We start from the raw sequence: 13,803 nt of genomic DNA on the forward strand, positions 1-13,803 counted from the left end.
TATAAAGTTGATCGTCGGTAAAGCAGATGCCAGACTGAGATTCATTGGAAGAATCCTAAGGAAATGCAATCCGAAAACAAAGGAAGTAAGTTACAGTACGCTTGTTCGCCCACTGCTTGAATGCTGCTCAGCAGTGTGGGATCCGTACCAGATAGGGTTGATAGAAGAGATAGAGAAGATCCAACGGAGAGCAGCGCGCTTCGTTACAGGATCATTTAGTAATCGCGAAAGCGTTACGGAGATGATAGATAAACTCCAGTGGAAGACTCTGCGGGAGAGACGCTCAGTAGCTCGGTACGGGCTTTTGTTAAAGTTTCGAGAACATACCTTCACCGAAGAGTCAAGCAGTATATTGCTCCCTCCTATGTATATCTCGCGAAGAGACCATGAGGATAAAGTCAGAGAGATTAGAGCCCACACAGATGCATACCGACAATCCTTCTTTCCATGAACAATACGAGACTGGAATAGAAGGGAGAACCGATAGAGGTACTCAGGGTACCCTCCGCCACACACCGTCAGGTGGCTTGCGGAGTATGGATGTAGATGTAGATGTAGAAGTTTGTTCCTCCCAGCTTGACTGCCCAGCAAAAACGGTGACACCCGTGTGGCTGCTGCGACTTGGTCGAAATACAAAATGCGGACAATGACTTGCTGTAAATAATCATCAAGGATGACGAGATTTAATGCCATAAATATGAAATTACCACAAAATGACAAAGTGCAGACATTCACATGAAGGGTTAACGCTTTGACGATCGTAATCGAGTTTCAAGACAATGTGACGCCCGACTTCAACAACGTCCAAGAAAAGGACTTTTATGACAGTTTGATGTGTTTGTACGAACATCCTTTGCGTTGTACTCAGTCGGCGGGAAACTATGTAGAACACCTGAAGCATTAAAACTACCGTCTTAATGTCCTATTATTGTTTATTAACGTGGTCTCGAACCTTTCTAGACTGACAGTGTACAATTAGGGAAACAGCGGAAGTTTAAATCTGAAAGACCGGGTGGGGATCTGAACTGCTATGCTTTCAAACTGAGCCCACTATCTTACCACTCCACCACTTCAGTCAGCTTTTCTGAAACGCTTCATGGATCGTCGTTCAATGGGCCCATTTTATGAAAATTATATTCAATTTTGTTTTTGTTTTATTTTATTTAGACCCATATGAGCGGGCAGTCGAGTTATCAGTTTTAAAACCAACAGTATTTGGGCGATAGTTTCACGATAATGTCATAGTTTAGTCTCATGAGATGAACAGTGTCTGAGAGTTCGTTCAACAGAGACGAAGAAAGTTGTTATCCGTTGTAATGTTAATGCATTAATTTGTTGTGAAAGCGGTGCTGATATTCAAGACAATAAAAGTGGGTTAAACGCTGTGAGCTATCTGGGGAAGTTAACCTTTCATTACTGAGCAACTGTTTCACCAGGTATCCAGTGTAGCTTACCAAATTCCCAACCAGACTAACATTAATTATAATCTTTTAATAGTCATCTCATGACAACCGGTGATATACATAAAAAAGAGAATTTAAATAAAAAGAAACAAATCAATTTATATTTGGAAATTTATTTTAACATTGATCATTGAAATTTCAGCATATTAAACTTGATTCATAACTAAACTGGTGCCTTATTTAGGATTGTGAAAATGTGAGTTTGTAATCTTACGGAACACATGAAATATGGAGCCAAGATTGGAAGACTGCATACAACACTGCATTCATAAAATAACACACGAAGAACGTTGAAACATATGCAAGTGGAAATTAACCACAACCAACCGATTCAATTTTCACCCAAAGAAGTTACGTTCGTAGCGCAATCCTGTCCGTCATGAAATTACCACACATTGGTATACTTAATTCATACTAACTCTCTGTGAAATCTTCCCGAAAAGAATAGCTGAGGGCTACTTTGATGATTACACTACATGCTTCACGTGTTCAACTTGGTTTACACAAAGAGTGTAACTCCACAATAATTTTGACAATTGAAATAAATTACATCGAAACACAAATTACAAAAGAAAAACCTCGAACTGGTTACTATCGTCTCACTATTAACCTGATGGGTCAAGCAATTGTATAAGCACGTGGTACTGGTCTCACAAAGTACATCCCACGTGGGTTGAACATAAAGAAAAGTTGCTATATCGAAAAATATTGTCAAGACGAGACGTTATAATTTCACGCACATTCGCATTTAAGATTGTTGATCTTAGAGTTACGGATCATCCACATGTGGTTCCACTTTACTCACAAAGTAGTGACAAAGCAACTACTGGAAGATATTCTGAACTTCACACTCGAATTACACTGCGTTGCAATTTAAGATAACATTAGATATTTTAGAGCTAAACCTGAAATAAAGGTGATTAAATTTTCAGTTAGGCTGAACTTAAGAAATCCATTGTCCTACGGACTTGCAGACACGCGCTTAGCTGGAGATCTTACCACTTCAGACGCTCGCTGTGGACAGACTGGCGTGGGCCCCTACCGAGGGCGCTTAACAGATACAAACGGAAGTGACCAGAGAGGCAGCTTCCTATACCAGCATGACAAGGAACGGGCAGGACCATACTAAGAATAGAAACCTCTCTGCTTTTAGAAAGCGTAGCTACTTGTTCCGTCGTTGGTCCTAATGTTCTTTAGCAGACAGGCTTGTCTGCTACCATCAAGCATGCAACTAGAAATACATTTGCTCATTCATCCTGTCACTCAGAAGGGGCAGGGGATGACAGTATCTTATCATATACAGTATATAAAAGAAAGCAGATGTAGGTTCCGTATGAGACTGTGTGACATGAATTACATATAAACTGTGTTTTAAAGTGTAGTAGTGTGACAGATCGTTCTTGATTATGTGTAAAAGTAACAAGTTCCACTGCTCAGTCTCCTCCCAGATAGTCAGAAACACCACAGTAAATTTAGAAGTGGAATGTATGCCGTAAATGACAACAGTTTTAAGAAATTAACATGAAAGGAATCCAACAGAGACCTTTCACCGTTTCCAGCCGTCTTAGTGCAACGTAACAGTAATGACACACTTGGATATGCGATATTTCGAAGGCAGAGTCATATATTTTTGGACCTCCATTATGAATGAATCAGTCGAAATACGACTACCTCGGGCCGTTATTAATCGGGACGCTGGTTTGCAGTTAGATACTGCACTACAGGTAAACTGCGTGTTCTGCAAGGCTGGCGTCGTTCTGCGATTTCACCATGTGAATACGATCTATCTAAAATCGATGAGGCGAGTTTTCACCACGGAGGGCACTCAGAGTGGCTCACAGACTTGCAGCAGAAGCGCATGAATGGTAGCAACGCAAGTCCATTGGCGAGTGGGTACATCATGCACGCTGCGGCGGGGTGTTAAATATGGGACCCAGTGCAATTTGGCCAATACGCCCCTAATGACGGCCAGAAGGTTCTGCACCGAAATGCGGAGGCAGCAAGTTAATGACAATGGGAATTATGCCCGAAATGTCATGGAACAGCCGAATTTACCTTTAACAGATGTCTATGGTACTTGTACGCCGTTAGAAAAAAGAAAAACACACACACACACACACACACACAAGCAGCAGTAGAAACGCCACATTCGTTTCGCGCTTTGTGAATTCCGTACATAGTACCATCTAAACTCTCTGTCTCTCTCTTTCTCTCCAAGCCTCATGAAAATATAACGTCAGGTTAAACCCACAGCTTAGCCTTTATAGATCTTCTTCATAAAAAATGGTTCAAATGGCTCTGAGCACTATGGGACTTAACTTCTGAGGTCATCAGTCCCCTAGAACTTAGAACTACTTAAACCTAACTAACCTAAGGACATCACACACATCCATGCCCGAGGCAGGATTGGAACCTGCGACTGTAGCGGTCGTGCGGTTCCACACTGTAGCGCCTAGAACCACTCGGCCACTCCCGCCGGCTCTTCTTCATAGAATCAGTCTTGTCTGGCTAGTCTACCTGCTGTTTCTTGAGTAGACTACCGTAGTTGTGAAAAGCACGACAGACTGAAATTCAGAATATTCTCTCTTCCTATCGCAGGTATGTGTCGAAATTACAAGATAAGGAAATAAGGTCTCCCAACGATGATTTTGTGTGTGTGTGTGTGTGTGTGTGTGTGTGTGTGTGTGTCGCAAGAGAGTGGGCTGACATAACATCTCAATTAGCAGTGCATCTCTTGTATCTGTTAATGATGTGATGGTTACTGTTCTGTGTCATAAACACTGTGTCATTAACACTGCACAGCAGGCACGGAAGGTACTTAAAATAGGAGTCATATCTCTGAGACTTGCTTTTCGGAGGAACCAGACCCTATTAGCACGTACCTAAGACGAAGAACGACCCTCTTTCGCGGAAGACTGGGCATTCCGCGTCGGCACTCCCATTTGTTGCCGCTCCACGCCGGTGGGCGAAAATTCCAGTCGCGGCGGCGCTTGAGAAACGCAGACACGCCCGCGGGGAGGCAGGCGTTTTATCAATGACAGCGCATTACACCCGGTAAAAATTCCGTCAATAACACCTCAAATTGCCGCGACGTGCCGCGGCGGAGCGCCCGGCCGCCGGCGGCCCGCGAGCGCGCCGTATTATTCGGCGCGAAGCCGGAATCCCGGCGGCCGTAAATTTGTCGCGTGTCGGGGAACGCCCACGGCGCGCCGGCCGCCGGACGTGTCGTGGGAATCAAGCGGCGCCTTCTCGGAAGAGCCGCCCGCCGCATCGCAATGCCGCCGCCGGGCGCCGCGCGCAGCATTTCCCATATCTGGCGCCACAAACTGACGTCTTTACCTTACCCCCCACTTTCGTCTCTTTGTTCTTGCTTTCTTACGGGCAACGAACAATCCACCTTATTGGAAACAACTATTGCTACCAGTGGGTGAGGCCCGATCAGTGATACTCATCATAGCCTGATATGAATCGAAACGATTAGTCAACACTTCGTGCAACAGAGTCTATCTACGCACCTGTTCCAGTAGACTCCTACAGCGACAACCTACCTAAACCCCGTCTCAGAGAGAGGAAGAGTCACTTTTAGCTTACTGACTAGATAGCGACACGTCTCCCTAGAAGGTTGTGCTAGCCAACCTCTCTCCAGGCGTGGCGTCGCAACTAGTGCGCGATCGCCCAATTTGTCTATTAAAAGCTTTACTTCAGAATGTATGTGGGCTGCAATGTAAGCCGGTAGAGTATTATACGGTCAGTAACGGACGAGTTGTGTCCCGCAGACTGACGTCACAACCATCTGTTGCAGCTGCGCGTCTGAAAGCAGTGGAGTAGCACTGGCAGGCCACTTACATATACGAAACTAAAAATATTAATAACTAATATAGGAATAGCCTGAGGAACATAATATTAGATGTACAACCTTCTGTTGTGAAAACAAACAATATGTCAAAGTCTGAGATCAAAAGTAGTTGTATTTTGGAAGTTAGTAAAATTCCATAAAAAAAAAACTAATTTTCCGACAGTCAAGAATTTAAATAAATACAGTGATGTAATAGTTCACCTTCAGTGACTGTATACGACGATCTGATAACACTTTCAGTGTTCATATATAAATTTGGAAAGTTTTAGTTTCAGAAAATATAATAATAATTTCAAGAATTCTAAGTAAATATGTGTATTGTGTGTTAGGGTGCGTGTGAATGAGAATGCGTGCGTGAGACTATGTGGGATGTTCGGCATTGTTAAAAATCATTCATGTAATTCTCTACAGGAACTGGCAAGTGTTCCAACTCTGCAACGTGGGAACGAATCCACTAGTGGTTTCCCTACTAGTGAATGTCGGATGTCCAAGTATGTATGCTTATGTGTAAGACAGCCAGAACCTTCGCGACTACATAATAAATTTCCAGATATAGAGTAAAACTTACAGTTCATTTTGTTTTGTTTATTTAATTAGAGAGTCTTGTGTTACTTAATTTGATGACGTCAGTGAGCCTAGAGAAGTGGTTGGTGCTTGCTAGATTTTGGCGCGAGGAGCGCCCTAGAAGTGAGTTCTCATTGGTTGTTAAGTGCTGACAGCCAATGAGAAACGAGACGGTTGGCCCCCTAGCGAGGAGATATAGTTTTGAGTGTGGGAGAGGGAGAAAGAGTCGCGAGCTAGCTTTGATTGGAGGCGGTTATGCTGGATGTGACTTTTCGCATTATGTGTAAGATGAAGTCCTGGGATGACTTCCGCGTTATGGTCCAGTGTTAATGGTAACTGGTTGTGACCAGAAACTGTTTATGAAATCTTTAGAGTGTTGTGATAATTCGTTTCGGCGAAAATCGCGAGTGAACTTTGAATTACATAGCGTGGCGGTACTGATTATATTCTTACTGAGTATTTTATGGCGAGCATAAACTTTTACTAAAGACAACCACTGAATATCGTGTGCAGAAGTAATTGACCGATCATTGACTGTGTTACAAGTAATTGATTTCGGAATTTGGGAAGGTAAAAGTTCTAGCTGTTTTAGGTATGGTGATAACTGTGAGCAGAATCTTTAGTAATTTTCGTAAATGTGGGCTGATGATCTTGCTTAACGGGAATAAAGATCTATTGAAGGTTTAAATTTGAACTTCATGTTTAAAGTACGAGTGACATCCCCTATCCGAATCATTTAGTTAAAGTACATAGAAAATTTTCAGCAAATTTTACTTATAGCGGCCTCCGGCGTGTAGCTATGAGGCTACAGTTTCCTCAACACTGCTTTTCTGTGACCTCGTAAGTAGCTGCAGTCAGGAGTTTACGTGCGAAGATCTACCGCTGTAAAGAGGTAGGTGAACAAAAATTATAAAAGAAATTGCATTGCAGCAGCAACTTATAATCCGTCGCAGTTGGTGCATCGCACGCACACACGTAAAAAATCCGTCGCACAGGGAGCGGCGGGTTTATTCTGTGATAACCCAGAACCAGATTTTTCGGCCAACAAAGTATGGAGATGACTGGAGAAAAAGGAAAAACCGGCGAACTGCAGGAGTTTTAAAAGTCGCAGGGCACAGTGGCTGTGATTATGGAGGGGAGATGGTTCAAAATGGCTCTAGGCACTATGGGACTTAACTTCTGAGGTCATCAGTCCCCTAGAACTTAGAACTACTTAAACCTAACTAACCTAAGGACGTCACACACATCCATGCCCGAGGCAGGATTCGAACCTGCGACCGTAGCGGTCGCGCGGTTCCAGACTGTAGCACCTAGAACCGCTCGGCCACCCCAGTCAGCTTATGGAGGGGAGACTGAGGCGGCAACGGCACGTAATGGTGTCCCCCTGACGAGTCCTGAGAGGAAGTGGAAGGACTGCAAGAATGCGCGTCAAAGAACTTACTTGGCAGGAGGTCTCGTGGTCGTGGCCTGCCTTTTGTGCACTTGCTCGACTGAAAAGAGGGCTGTAGGATGAGTTAGAATACGGAACTCGGCTGGGATCGCAGAGTACACTGGATGCAATCATAAATCATTGCATCAGGTTATGTACACTGGAAGCACCCCTGGCACATCCGTTTTATAAACAGTTCTATATACAAAGTCTCCTAACTGCCTTCTGAGTAGTGTAACTTCTCATAGCTCCCTAAGTCCCAATATAGCAGAGGCGGGCGAACCAGACTAAGTGTTGACTACACAGTAATGAGTCTAAGTCCCCTTAGGGCTACGCAGCACTGCACTACAATCTCACAGCATCATACCTCCAGCTAAACTATATCTGACCGAATGACCAGATGCTCCATCACTGCCATCACTCTGGCGGCTAGCCTTTTTTAGGTGGTTGTGCACCCGGCACCACTTGTTCTAGAAGTTTCCAGTACTCTCGAGGATTGTGTGTGTGTGTGTTACGCGGCAGCACGTGATGCCTACGTGACGAACAAGCCGTACGCCGCTGTGTTCGAGGGTTGCGGCTTGTAATGCCTCTCGAGCCTCGTGATGCGGCATAGTCCGCTCTTGTTAGCAGAGCAAACATTACACATAAGCTACGTCTGGTCATGTCCGCCTCGCTGGTAGCAAGAATTTCCAAGCCTACATCTTACTTGATTTTTTTCTATCATTCGCGACAATGGGGTGAGAAGGCCAGACCACCAGGCAGGTGGTGGAAGAAGACATCAGAGGCAACAGACCGAGAGTAAGAGCACAACTGAAATCTATTGACGGGATCAGAGAAAATATGTGTAAGATGGGCTAGTTAGAGAAAACTACAGGGACCGAGAAGATGGAGGAGGGAGCTAGCGAAGCCAAAAACCGATGGTGTGTGGGCCAACCTAGTAAGTAAGCCCAGAGCCATTTACCTTGTAATGTTCTCTGAATGATACCTGCTCTGGCCATTCTAACGTCACTGTCTACATGGAGGGGTCTCTCTCAGAGAACACTAGTTAACGTGCGAGGCAGAAAAGAACGCCATGAGCCTACCGTCTACTCGAGAGTTTTTCTCAAAAAAATTTTAAAAACCTGTTAGGTAAGAAAGCCAATGGCCTTGCCGCAGTGGTAACACCGGTTCCCGTCAGATCACCGAAGTTAAGCGCTGTTGAGCTGGGCTAGTACTTGGATGGGTGACCATCCGGTCTACCGAACGCTGTTGGCAAGCGGGGTGCACTCAGCCCTTGTGAGGCAAACTGAGGAGCTACTTGATTGAGGAGTAGCGGCTCCGGTCTCGGAAACTGACATGCGACCCGGAGAGCGGTGTGCTGACCACATGCCCCTCCATATCCGCATCCGGTGACGCCTATGGGCTGAGGATGACACGGCTGCCGGTCGGTACCGTTGGGCCTTCATGGCCTGTTCAGGAGGAGTAAGTAAGTAAGTATTAGGTAAGAAAGTTTAATTCTCTCACACCTCATAGCTTACTTAATTCTTCAGCTTCACAATGAACTGCCTATCATTTTGCTTTTGTTATGCTGTGGTATTTTGAAATTAAGTAAGTTACTGCAAGAAATTCGAAAAGTTTGCAATGAAAAATAGGGGTCGCTGTAAGATGGCGTATGGTGCATGTTAGGTAATACATTCCTGCATGTTAAATTCAGCTAACATACTGAACTTTTATTCAAACTTAGGAGATGTATATCTCTCTTCATTCTCGAGCAAATGAACTGTACGTACCGCACTTCATTCCACTCGCATACCTCAGCGATGAAACGAGAACGAAATATTCAATATTCATAACATCCCTCATACCCTGTAAACAGTTTGAGACACAGTAAGAAGATTCTGGCAAGTGATAGCACGGAAAGAGGAGAGAATTTTGCCGTACACTTACTATGCAGAACTTCCTTATCTACCCTGATATATAGATAACCACAGCTTTATTCAGTGAAATAATGTAACTTTTTAAGGTCTGCTGCAGCTGTTGAACGAGAACTGCCATGGCCTTTTGCAATAAAAGGGAAAAAACGACACTTTTATTTTTAAGCTGAGAATGAGCTTCTTAGTAAACTATTGGCCCGTCTTGCCCTGAGTTACTTGTTTAGTAATTCTTTTGCCATTGCAACTTCATTAGAACATTAGAGTCACGAATGTTTGTAAATGCTGCTGTTTTTCGCCAAAAGTAAATTTTAACATGACAACACGAAAAATGTAGGTGCTACTCAAAATACTGTTCTGAAGGAAAAAAAGAAGTAGGAAGTTGGACGAAAATAAATCCCCACTTCTGTTGGAATTTCGACGGACTAGTACATTTTATATTATAAGGAATGAGGAGGTTCTCCACTTATCGGTGAACAAAGGAACATATGGAGAACGCTGACAAGAAGAAGGGACAGGATGGATAGGACATGTGTTAAGTTGTCAGGGAATGACCTCCAGAGTACCAGAGGGGGCTGTAGAGGGTAAGACAAAGGCGAAGACAAAGATTGGAATACATCCAACAAATAATTGAGGACTTAGAGTGCAGGTATTTCTTACTCTGAGATGAAGACATTGATAAGCGTCAAGCCATTTCGGTTAGTCACTCTTCATTTGTCTTGAAATACTGATTCGATGTAACACAAACTTACGCAGATCGTGCAAATACATTTTTCTCGTGTTGGACAAAAATTTAATGGCAATTTTAAGGAGCGATTTCTCTTCCTTTTCTTAACTGCACTAAAACTAAATTAATGCACGCTGTTGTAATGATTTCGGATGGTGAACTATCAAGCTCTGGCATGCTGCAATTTGTGGGACAGAACATTCAGAGTGAAACGCAAGTGAAACGGAACCCCACAGACAAGGGGCAACGTAATCTGAGGATTGGCCAGTGGCTCACATAAGTAAAGGTACGTAGAACATACGCATTATCCGCTTGAAAAAGGGCGACCAAATACAAGCCCACCAGCTCCATCATAGTAGAGCAGTGTCTCTGGAAGAGTGTGAGTCAAGGTAGCAGCCACATTAAAAGGCAAGGCCCAGAGAGGGAAAGGTTCTTTTTATGCCCTGTTGAAGAAAGGTGGCCTGAAAGCTATTGATCTGCAGCGAAGAATTCGCAAAGCAGTGGACAGTAATAGAGTCTGTGTCAAGGAAACAATCCCAAAGGTGGTCATATCTTAGCGATCCTAAAATACATGTAAACGTGACTAAAAAATTTGTGGCTTTAGGTGACTGGTAGGTTGTCGCCAGGGAATTAAGTTACGTTTTTCTCTTAATTCTTTTCCCATAGTAAGAGGAAACCACGTGAGCAGCTAAATGAGAACCATTGGTTGGTGGCAGTAATGTGACGTAAGTACTATAGTGTGACTTCAGTATGATTTAATGTTTAAGTTGATCTTTTTTTCGAGATTAGAGGATCAAAAAGTGAGGATACCGGTTATGACGTTTTTCCAGTTTGGGGTGGAAGATTTTTAACAACAAAACAATTTCGCCATTGTCAGAGAAAATGCAACTTTTAAAGGGTTGGTAGACGAAGTTTTCCAGGCACTAAACACAGATAAACTACGTGTTAACTTCTAAAAAAGTAGGACTTGGGTTTCGGATGCTAGGTGTGAAGGGACTCACTGGCTTCTGAGACAGTACAAGACATATGGCGAGGCTCCCAACCGGGACGGCAGGCTTTGAAGGCAGTTCCTCTCTGCAGTGGAGACTGACGGAGTCCAGTGTTAAGAATTCACAACAGACCACATCTCGGTGCACGTCTGATGGCACCAGCCGTGTCATCAGCGGTCTGCTCACGTCACATCAAAGAGTACAAGGAGGTGTGTTCTGTCTGTGCAACTAAATGAATGGCAGTTTGTTTTTAGCCATATGCGTTTCGTTTCTTTTATTTGTGAAGCATCTTCAGTGGCCTGTTATACATGTTTCTTTTTATTCATATAATAACTGTTGTATGTAGTAGTTACATTACGTTATTGTGTTACATTTTCTCACATTTTTCTCCTGTTTTTCCGATCAGAAACACCTACGGTTTACAGTGTTGTTAGTCCGTATCAGTCCGTATATGTGGTTCTGGAAATACTTTCATTCGGTCCTTATGGTCCAGCAGGCCGATTTCCACCGTTTCTTCACTCAAATTCTCACATTTATTACAACACATCACTTGCACTTATCATTTTGTGGTCTGTGTACGTGTGTTTACAGTTTGCAGTGTTGCCAACTACGTATATCTTCCGTCTTCTGTTTGTGTTGTTTGTGTGGTTTGATATTTTTCAGTTGTTTCGCGCGCGCGTGCGTGCGTGCGTGCGTGTGTGTGTGTGTGTGTGTGTGTGTGTGTGTGTGTGTGTGTGTGTGTCTTTGAGAGAGAGAGAGAGAGAGAAAGAGGTAGAGAGAGAGAGAGAGAGAGAGAGAAAGAGAGAGAGAGGGAGAGAGAGAGAGAGAGAGAGAGAGAAAACGAGAAAGACGGGGAGGAGGAAAATTCATTATTATACTCTAGCTATATTTCAGATTTCTGTTTACTATTGTTTTTGTGGTTAACATGATCATGGAGTTATAGCTTACATCTGATTTGGTCCTTAATTTTTCATTGTAAGGGTTCTTTGTATGTGAATGTTTTCTTTTAATGACAGGAGTTTTTTGTTGTGATTGTGCTCTCTAATAATTTTCTTCACTTGTTGCATGTTGGATGGTTCATGTCCATGTTTTTTCATGTGCTCGCCTGGAGATGAGAGGCAAGAATATCAAAACTATGTATAAAGAACGTATAAGAGGTTGGAAGTATGAAAATAGCCGTTCTACCTTCGCTAAACATCTGATAAAACATGGATATGAACCATCCAACATTGAACAAGACTATGAAAATTGTTAGAGTGAACAATCACAACAAAAATCTCCTGTCATTACAAGGAAACTTTCACGTACAAAGATCCCATGCAATGAAAAGGAAAATAATAAATGACCAATTCAGTACACGCAGTAACTCCATGATCATGTTAACCACAAAACCAATAGCACACAGACATCTGAAACAAAACCAAAATATATAATTAATGAATCTTCCTCCCCCCCTCGCTTCTTTCTTGTTCTCCCTCTCTCTGTCTTCCTATACCTCTCTCTCTCTCTCTCTCTCTCTCTCTCTCTCTCTCTCTCTCTCTCTCTCTCACACACACACACACACACACACACACACACACACACACACACACACAAATATCCACTTAAAAAAATAAAAATATTGCCCTCACAAGGAACGCCACACAACAAACCACACACACTAGCACACAAAACAAACGAAAAATATAAAACCACACAAACAACACAAACAAAAGACGTAAGATAAACACACAGTGACAGCTGATAGCACTGCACTCTGTAAACACACACATATAGATATCAAAATGGAAAGTTCAAGTGACGTTTTATAACAAATGTAGGTAAAAAACGCCGGAAATCGGCCAGCAGGATCATCAGGACCTAATGATCACATCTCTAGGACCACAATATGAAGTAGTATAGATTCACAACACTGGAAATAGTAAGGAACACCGAACGATAATTTAACATCCCAACATTTGTGCTACAAAAGTTGTTTCTAACCTGAAAAAAAGAGAAAAATGTAACAAAATTTAACATAGTAACAAAATGTAAAGAAAGGAAACGCATATGGCAAAAAACAAACTGTCTTTCATGTTGTTGCACAGACACAACACACTTCAATGAATTATGAAGCAACTAAGGAATGGAGGGAAACGAAAAAATGACGAGTGTATTGCGATTAACTTGCAGCAACGACACATTAATATGAATGAAGTTCGGTATTCAACACCATCTTTGGATTAGCCTTGCCATGTTCGATACTACTGTCACAGTAGCTTGGGAAACGTCAGTTCCTCTTTAGAGCCACACAGTCACTGCCGTTAATGCGCGGGCACGTTGTTGTAAATTCATTAGGGAAGGGAGATGGTGTTCAGTGAATTACAATTCCCCACCAGTTAACATCGCCAACAGTTACTTGAATTATCTCAGTTTCATCTTAGTCAATGTTTAAGTTTGAACCAAGTAATTTCGTGTTACGCCTTGAAAGGTCTCTGTTGGATTCCTTTCATGTTTAATTTCTCAAATTTGTTGTCTTTTATGGAGTAAATTCCTCTCCTAAATTTACTGTGGCGTTTCTGACTATCTGGGAGGAGACTGAGTTGTGGAACGTGTTACTTTTACACGTAAACAAGAACGATCTGTCACACTACTACACTTTAAAGCACAGTTTATATGTAATTCTTATATGTAATTCATGTCACACAGTCTCATACGGAACCTACATCCGCTTTCTTTTATATACTGTGTATGATAAGATACTGTCATTCCCCTTCCCTTCTGTGTGAGAGGATGAATGATCAAATGTGTTTGTAGTTACATGCTTGAGGGTAGCAGACAAGGCTGTCTGCTAGAGAACAGTAGGACCAACGTTGGAACAGGTAG

General features: G+C 42.8%; 1 pseudogene; it reads left to right on the forward strand.

The window, feature by feature from the left end:
* Positions 1-8,448: 8,448 nt before the first annotated feature.
* Positions 8,449-8,566, forward strand: LOC126254114 (5S ribosomal RNA; annotated as a pseudogene).
* Positions 8,567-13,803: the final 5,237 nt, after the last annotated feature.

This window comes from Schistocerca nitens, chromosome 4 (genome assembly GCF_023898315.1).
Source record: "Schistocerca nitens isolate TAMUIC-IGC-003100 chromosome 4, iqSchNite1.1, whole genome shotgun sequence".
Classification (NCBI taxonomy): Eukaryota; Metazoa; Arthropoda; class Insecta; order Orthoptera; family Acrididae; genus Schistocerca; species Schistocerca nitens.